The sequence below is a fragment of the Denticeps clupeoides genome, chromosome 7 (genome assembly GCF_900700375.1).
Source record: "Denticeps clupeoides chromosome 7, fDenClu1.1, whole genome shotgun sequence".
In the NCBI taxonomy this organism is placed as follows: domain Eukaryota; kingdom Metazoa; phylum Chordata; class Actinopteri; order Clupeiformes; family Denticipitidae; genus Denticeps; species Denticeps clupeoides.
The window spans coordinates 18,922,399-18,930,075 of NC_041713.1; positions in this window are offsets into that span (position 1 = coordinate 18,922,399).

Below are 7,677 nucleotides of genomic sequence, written 5' to 3' on the forward strand. Positions count from 1 at the left end.
ACATGGAGGTCTCAGTACTGTAAGTATCGTAAGTTTGTTTCATGAGTTTATCTGTTCAGGGTTTAAACCCTTAAGAGGGTTTGTGTCATTTTATTTTTTTTATCTTAGCCATTTTGGCTGTGTTAAAATAATATTTTAGTCCAACTTGCCAGAAGATATACATTTTTAAAAACTTTATTATTGTTGTCTCAGATGCCCAGGGAGCAGTGTGTGGGGATGGTGTGTGGGGATGGCAAACTTCTGATTACGGGCCACTTCCTTACCCGCTAGGCCACCACTGCCCCAGTTGTGGGGAAAACTCTTTGGTCGAGTGGCTAAAAGTGGCTGTTATTCACACCCCAATACAGTATTTCTTTATAAAAGAAAAAAAAATCATAATAGGTGACCTTTAAATTTCAAATATTTTTATATTTGTCCACCAGATGGCCCTACCTTTTCCTTCTCAACACTTACAGCAAAGTTTTTTTCTATTCATCTAAGGGTGCTTTCCTAATGAAATGTTTAATATGTATCAATGTTGATTGGCTGTACAGTATGAGTGAGATGTTTCCAAATTATAATAATAATAATAATAATAATAATAATAATAATAATAATAATAATAATATTGATCATAATGAATACTCGATGGAAAAGCATCTCTTGGAAATGTCAGTAGTATTGTTCCTTTTGGAGTTATGTACCAATGTTGGTCATTAATGGGTTAAAACTGATTCATAAAAAAATATTTAATATTTGAATATATATGTTTCAGGCTGAAGTAGTTCTAAAACATTGTTTTTGACTTGTTTAAAGTGTTAGCAAAAAACTTTTACAGCAGTTTTTTGGAAGGGTTCTGGCCTTAGGGACATTCTACCTAAAAGTATACAATTTAAATTTAGTATGAAAATCATGTAATTTAAAAAAAATATTTTTTGTGAATTAAACTGGGTTCTAGTGGAAGTGACTGTGCTTATTTTAATCAATTGACACCAATTTTTGTAAAATAGCATATTGATCAAATATTTTCATAATGTGAGATTTCTTTTTAATACAGCATCTGTGCAGCAATGCATCATTTTCTATTGCTGATGATAAACTGAATCCAGGAACTAAATATATAGCAAAAGTAAGTGCAGCACCAAGACCAGGACCTGTATACAAAGGAACATGGAGCGATTGGAGTAGAGCAGTACAATGGAGAACAGGTTCTAATACAATCATGGAATTTCCACTCAAACACTGATCTGAAATCAGCGCTCTTCCACATGGCAAATCTGTACATCTTGACATTCTTTCATGGTCTTTTTAATAGGCCAAAAACCTGACACCTCTCCGGATCCATTTGCATCCTTGGGGCAGATTTTTGTGCCTTTGTGTTTATCGCTTGGACTTCTAGCAGTTTTGGTTCTATTGCCTGCCGTAAGGTTGGTGATCTATTTAATATCATATTTACAATATGAGTAGAATGTAAGCTTTCTTTAGAAATGTGCGCAACAAAGGTCTTCTGATGGATTTGGATGGACATAATTCATATATTCAGTTGCCAATGTCCACTTTGTCTTTGTGACTATGATGATGCTCCATCATTCTAGTCCAGTGTTGATGTTTACTTCTTTGTCGTGTTCTTAAAATTTGTATTATTATACTGTTTTTAAAGAATGAAGCTCAATGAAATCATCTGGGTTCCAACACCAGCAACATATCTTCAGTCCCTCAACCAGAACCACAATGGACATGTTCAGGTAATATTAATGTGATTTCATACTTCATATTTGACAGTCCTGAATAGGTCTCACTATATTTCTACTGACAGGATTTATTTTTGAATATATATTTGATAGGACTGGGCTGTATCAAAGAAAAACATCAGTGCATTTCACCAGTTTCTAGACATTACAATCGACACGCTGATTGAGGTTAAGCCTGAAGAAGAAGTGATGGAAGAGAAAGCAGATACGTGCCCCCTAGCTCAGTGCTACTCTCCATATGTTGGTCCTTCATTAGATGTCTGGGCATCTGGTCTTAATCTCTGCACAACTTTGGAGACACAGATGTCATGTGAACAAGAGCCGTGTTTAAGCACGCCGTGTCCAATTGAAGAGACAGAGTCAACTGACAGTTGCATAGATCCTAACATGACCGGAGAAGACGGCTTCTCCTTAGAGGAAACGATAGACCTTGATCAGACCTGCTGGCCTCGTGTTCTTCTATCCACTGAACCCGAGCGCAAATGTTTCAGCCAAGACTACTGCGCTCTTACCAGCACGCCACAAGGCTTGATTTTTACTTTGCCTACTGCTGAGAACATAGACAATGGGGACTCCAACAATAAAGAGAAATAAGCCGGTTCATGAAAGACACCTTAGAGACAGATTAAATAAGTCGGTGTCTTTAAAAACCGGTACACTTATGTGTATCCTGGCAAATATGAACTGGCAAGAGTACGTTACAGTCGGCATATAGCCCCCACCCAGCCAGCAGCTCCTCTCCATCACACACATCACTATTTTTGGATCACATGTGATGCAGTGATGTATGGAGGTTCCTACATGTTTGCTACTTATGTTTTACATGATTTAAAGCTTGTGGTTAATAAAAAGGATGTCAATGTAGTACAATAATTAAATCAATGTAGTAAATATATTCTCTATGCATGTCATGTTCCATAATTTGCAATATAATACTTTTATCTTAGCTAATTGACTGACAATATAACAAATGATTTCATACTGAATATATGTGTATTGTACATTATATTTTTGACAATAAAAAGTTATGCATGTCACAAACGCATAGTGTACTAAGCATTCTGTAATCAAGATGTAGAAAGCAAATGCTCCTTTGTCTGAATTAGGTGCAAGTCAGAGAGGACCTTCCCAAGAAGACACCAGTCCATCTGAGATGGAAATTTTATTAATAAAAAAATGTATAAATAATATGTGATATGTGGAGGTACATCTGGTTTGTGATCGTTTTTGTCATTGGGGTACACAGCACAACAAAACCAAATGTGTCTTCTGCATTTAACCCATTACTCTTAGTGAGCAGTCATGAGCAGTGTCTGGGGACTGGTCCCTCGAGGGGACCTCGGAGGCACATTTAAGGTTCGGGATTTGAACCCGCAACCTTTCCATTATCAGTCCCCTCAGGACAGACACAGCCCCATCCTCCACCTCCTGCTCAACATCTACGTGTTCCTGCATGGACAGAGGCCTGCATCTCTTCCACTGTCTTTTTCTCTATCGGTCAAGGAATGCAGTGAACATGTCAGGACTTTCAAACATCTTCGTCCAGCTTTTCAAGACTCCAGTGAAGCCTCCCCTTCTGACATTTTCAGCACATCAGCTGATCTCCTCATGGTTTGGGAGGCTAATGCTGCAACACATGCAAAAACACTGCCTCTCTTCATGACTGATCGAGAGAAGCAAGAACCAAAAAAAAAAAAGAAAAATATCAACAATTCAAAAATAATCCAAATGTTTCTTCTTCTTTCTGTCTTTCTCTCCATCATAATTAATTTATATACAGTGTATCAGCTGTGCAGAGTTATGGCTCTGTCACTATTGTTAGCCTTGGCTGTGTTCTTTGTTTGCTTCACATATTGATAATACCGATTATTACATTTTTTTTTTTTTTGAAGTACACCTTTTTTTGAAGGACTGCACAGTATGTTTCTTATAGAAGGTGCTTATGTGTGTGTTTTTTTCCCCTCTGGGCTTTGGCCGTGTAATTTATAAGAAGGTGGCAGGTGTCCTGAATTTCACAACAGTGTAAAACACAGCAGCAACCTGCTTCTTTACTCTGGAGTAAGAAACACCTCCTGCAATAACAGGAAGTGATGGCTGCCGTGTTTTTAACTTGTTTACACAGATGATCGCTTTGGCCTCTCAGGAGGCCACCAGCCACCACGTCACACGGGCCAGTTTCCACATGGTTCAATGACAAGTAACAAATTGGAAACATAAGTCCGTCATTCATGTGACTAGAGATGAACTTCCTGCTGCTGCAGGTTTATAACTATGAATCACGGGCTCATTCACAATGCCCTGAAGGATTCATCTGTTTTTCAGATGATAACTGGTAAGCAGTAAGTGAACAATATATGAATGAATAAATAAATAATAAAGAACCTTCATACACTCTGGAAAATAGCAGACAAGACATTGTCACAATGTAAAAGATGGTTAAAGAGGGTTCACAACAGGTTCACTTCTATTGGTCTAGGACTGGAAAAGCAATAGGCTCAATTATAAAGCACAAATGTACAAATCTACTTCTGTTGGACCATTTTTGACCTTGAGGAGTTAGAAAGTAGGGTATGTCTCAGTAGGGTTTTATAAAAAGGAGTGTATGAAGAAAAGCACATTTGTAATATGCTGTCCATCGTGAAACCAATCACACAATCTTGGTCCACAGTGAAAGCTCACATTGGGCCAAATGATAACATAAATGAGACACTCTGCCTGCTCGTGATCTCTCTGACAAAGCAAAACATCCCAACAGATCATCCTCGAATGTTACTAGGAGTCAGAGTTGAATGGCCCAACTGTAACACGGCAGTGGACAACCCCACAGTGGCTGATGGCAGCACAGATGGTCACATTTACACCACGCTTGGGGAGGCACTTCCATAAAAGCACGTTGACCTATGACGTTGCAGCCTATTCTTCTCCTTTTTGCCAGACTGAATCCAGCTTAATCTGAGAAGATGTATTCATGATGTTTTCTCTGTAAAGAATGAAAACAGACTACACTTAGTTCTGTAATTAATATATTGACAGTGTGATGTTTACATGTGCTGTTTCCCAGTGTTGTTATTTGCAAATATTTTTATTGCTGCTCATTCATGAGTTGCTCTTTTGCTCAAATGCAAGTGCTTGCTGTAATTTTTGGTAGCTGAACAAATTGTAGAAGTAGGTAGTTGGTAGTTGAACGAATGGGCTTTAGTGTTTTAGCAATTCAGAAAAACTGAAACGGAGTGAGAAAATGGAACTTTGGAAAATCAGGGTGAAAAAGGAAATAAATATATAGAAAACAGATAGAGTCTTTGTACTGTAAAGGACACAGGCTATGCAATGGGAAAGTGATCTCTCAAGATCTCAGAAACTGTAAACACATTATTGTCATCAATGTCTTATCAACAAAAGTGAGTACACCCCAAAGTGAAAATGTCCAAATTGGGTCCAAAATATCTGTCTGATGAGATAACAGATATCTCATCAGACGACAGGACATGGTTCCTATAATCCATGTGCTTAGTCTGATTGGTTATCTTTAGAAAGATGCTTCCGTCAGAACAATTAGACCATATAGCGTATGGTCTGGTCATTGACAGGCTGACCCCCCCTCCCCTTCAACCTCTGCAACAATGCTGGCAGCACTCATATGTCAGTTTTTCAAAAGACATCCTCTGGATTTGACGCTGTGCACGTGCACTCAACTTCTTTGGTGGACCATGGTGTTGGCCAGTGGCCTGCAGCTCAGTGTCAGGGTGTCTGCAATCTTCTTATTGCCCAGGTCATCTTTATGTACAGCAACAATTCTTTTTTCAGATCCTTAGACACTTCTTTGCCATGAGGTGCCATGTTGAACTACAGTGACCAGTATGAGAGCATGTGAGAGCGACAACAGTTTAACACACCTGCTCCCCATTCACACCTGAGACCTTGTTACACTAACCAGTCACATGACACCATGGAGGAGAAAAGGCTAACTGGGTACAATTTTGAACGTTTTCACTAAGGCCTGTACTCGTTTTTATCAATGTGTGGGTGTTTAGTTATTTTGAGGGGACATCATATTATACAAGCTGTACACTATAATACAAGCTGTACACTGACCACTTTACATTGCATCAAAGTGTTCAGTGTTGTCCCAAGGAAAGATATAATGTTAGGGGCGTACTCACTTCTGTGAACTACTGGAAATGTGGAAATGCATTAAGGATGCATGAGAGTAAACCAAACAAATAAACACAAAACTATTGTGTAGCGTACATTGCGTGGTACGATATAATATGTTTTAGTAGTTATAGTCTGTCAAAGATGGGATGCCACTTTTGTAGTGCATTCGGAGAATCTGATCTAAATATTAAAAGTGTAGGGAAGGGGTTGATTTGTGAAGGAGGACGATAATCAGCTCATGTAAAATTCATGTAAATTGTAGGCGCTTGCCGTCCAAGTTGGCCGATATCACCTTCTCTGAACACAAGGCACAGGCCCGGCCCTAACATATTTTGAGCCCTAGGCAAGATTTTCGGTGGTGCCCCCAGAATGTTTTTACTAGCACAAATATGTGCCATTTACCTGCAACAAAATGCCTTTTTTTTTTCTCGTCACCTTTAAAAATGTGCCATGAACCTGGTTGGCTTGCCCTGTTGGCTTGCCGTAATGGACGGGGAAAGGCAGTGGCCTCATAGGAAAGTTAAATATCATTATTATTATTACTATTAATACTTAAAAGGCTTTAAGTTCATGTGGGCTTGTTTTTTCATATTAAGACACATTATTACCAACTAATTTTTCTTCCTTTGTTTGTAGTGTAATGTTTGGCCTGCTTATTTCCTTGTCACAATGTAATTTTTTTCTTGTAATAATCCCCTTATATTGGTAGATCTACTTGGTATTTCATCTGTGGCACTTTCATGAGATTGTTTGTGGTTGTCAGTCTTTATGTAGTCCAAATAATGGTTGAGCCAATCAGTTGAACTGATTGTAAGTCGCTCTGGATAAGGGCGTCTGATAAATGCTGTAAATGTAAATGTTTGGATGTAAAAATGAGCACAAATGTATTTTTTAGTTCCGTCACGCAAGACTTTGAAGAACCAGTGGGCTAATTAATTTTTTTTCAGGAAAAAAACTGACACAACTTCCTGGCTGTGCCAAACAGTGTGGTTGGTGAATGGTGTTGATGACTTCATTTCCATGAATCCCTGCTCAACTTCTAAAGGCCGTCCTCGTCCTGCCTCTCTCCTCCTTATTAGCATTTAAAGCTACAGACACTGAAAAGGTCTGAAAAACTGTCATTGTGGGACTGAATAAAAGTGGCTGTAATTCTGCACCACGGCTAAATTTTGGAAAGAGACTTCAGAGAGAGCATTGGGGGACCAATAAGACAAAAAAAAAAAAAAAAACAGAACAAAGCAAGACAAAGCAAATAAAAAAACATAATAGGGGTCCTTTAACACATATAGTAAGATTTTGTATATTAAATTCACATAAATTGATGTTACCACCTTAGCACCTTGGTTCTCGAGCTGTGGTACTCAGGTCCCCTCTAGTGGCATATTGGCTGGCATATTGCTAACACCATGTGGTATTATGTGGCACGGTGAGGGTCCTCTTTCACTTTGTGTTTGCAGTAATGACAGCGGATGAAAAGAACATGACGTCTAAACTAGTTTAATATCAGAGAGAGAAAACTATTTACTGAGGCGAAACGTTGCCTGTAAGTATAGAATATAAAAAAAAAATCGTTCACCTCAAATTACGATGTGGCGGCCAGTGATGCGGACGAAAACAACGTTGTGGAGGGCGGCCAGCTGACGAGCCGAGTGAGGAACTGAGCCGAGACGAGCCGAGCCGCGCCGAGACGAGCCGAGCCGCGCCGAGAGGAGCCGAGCCGCGCCGAGACGAGCCGAGCCGCGCCGAGACGAGCCGAGCCGCGCCGAGAGGAGCCGAGCCGCGCCGCCAGCGC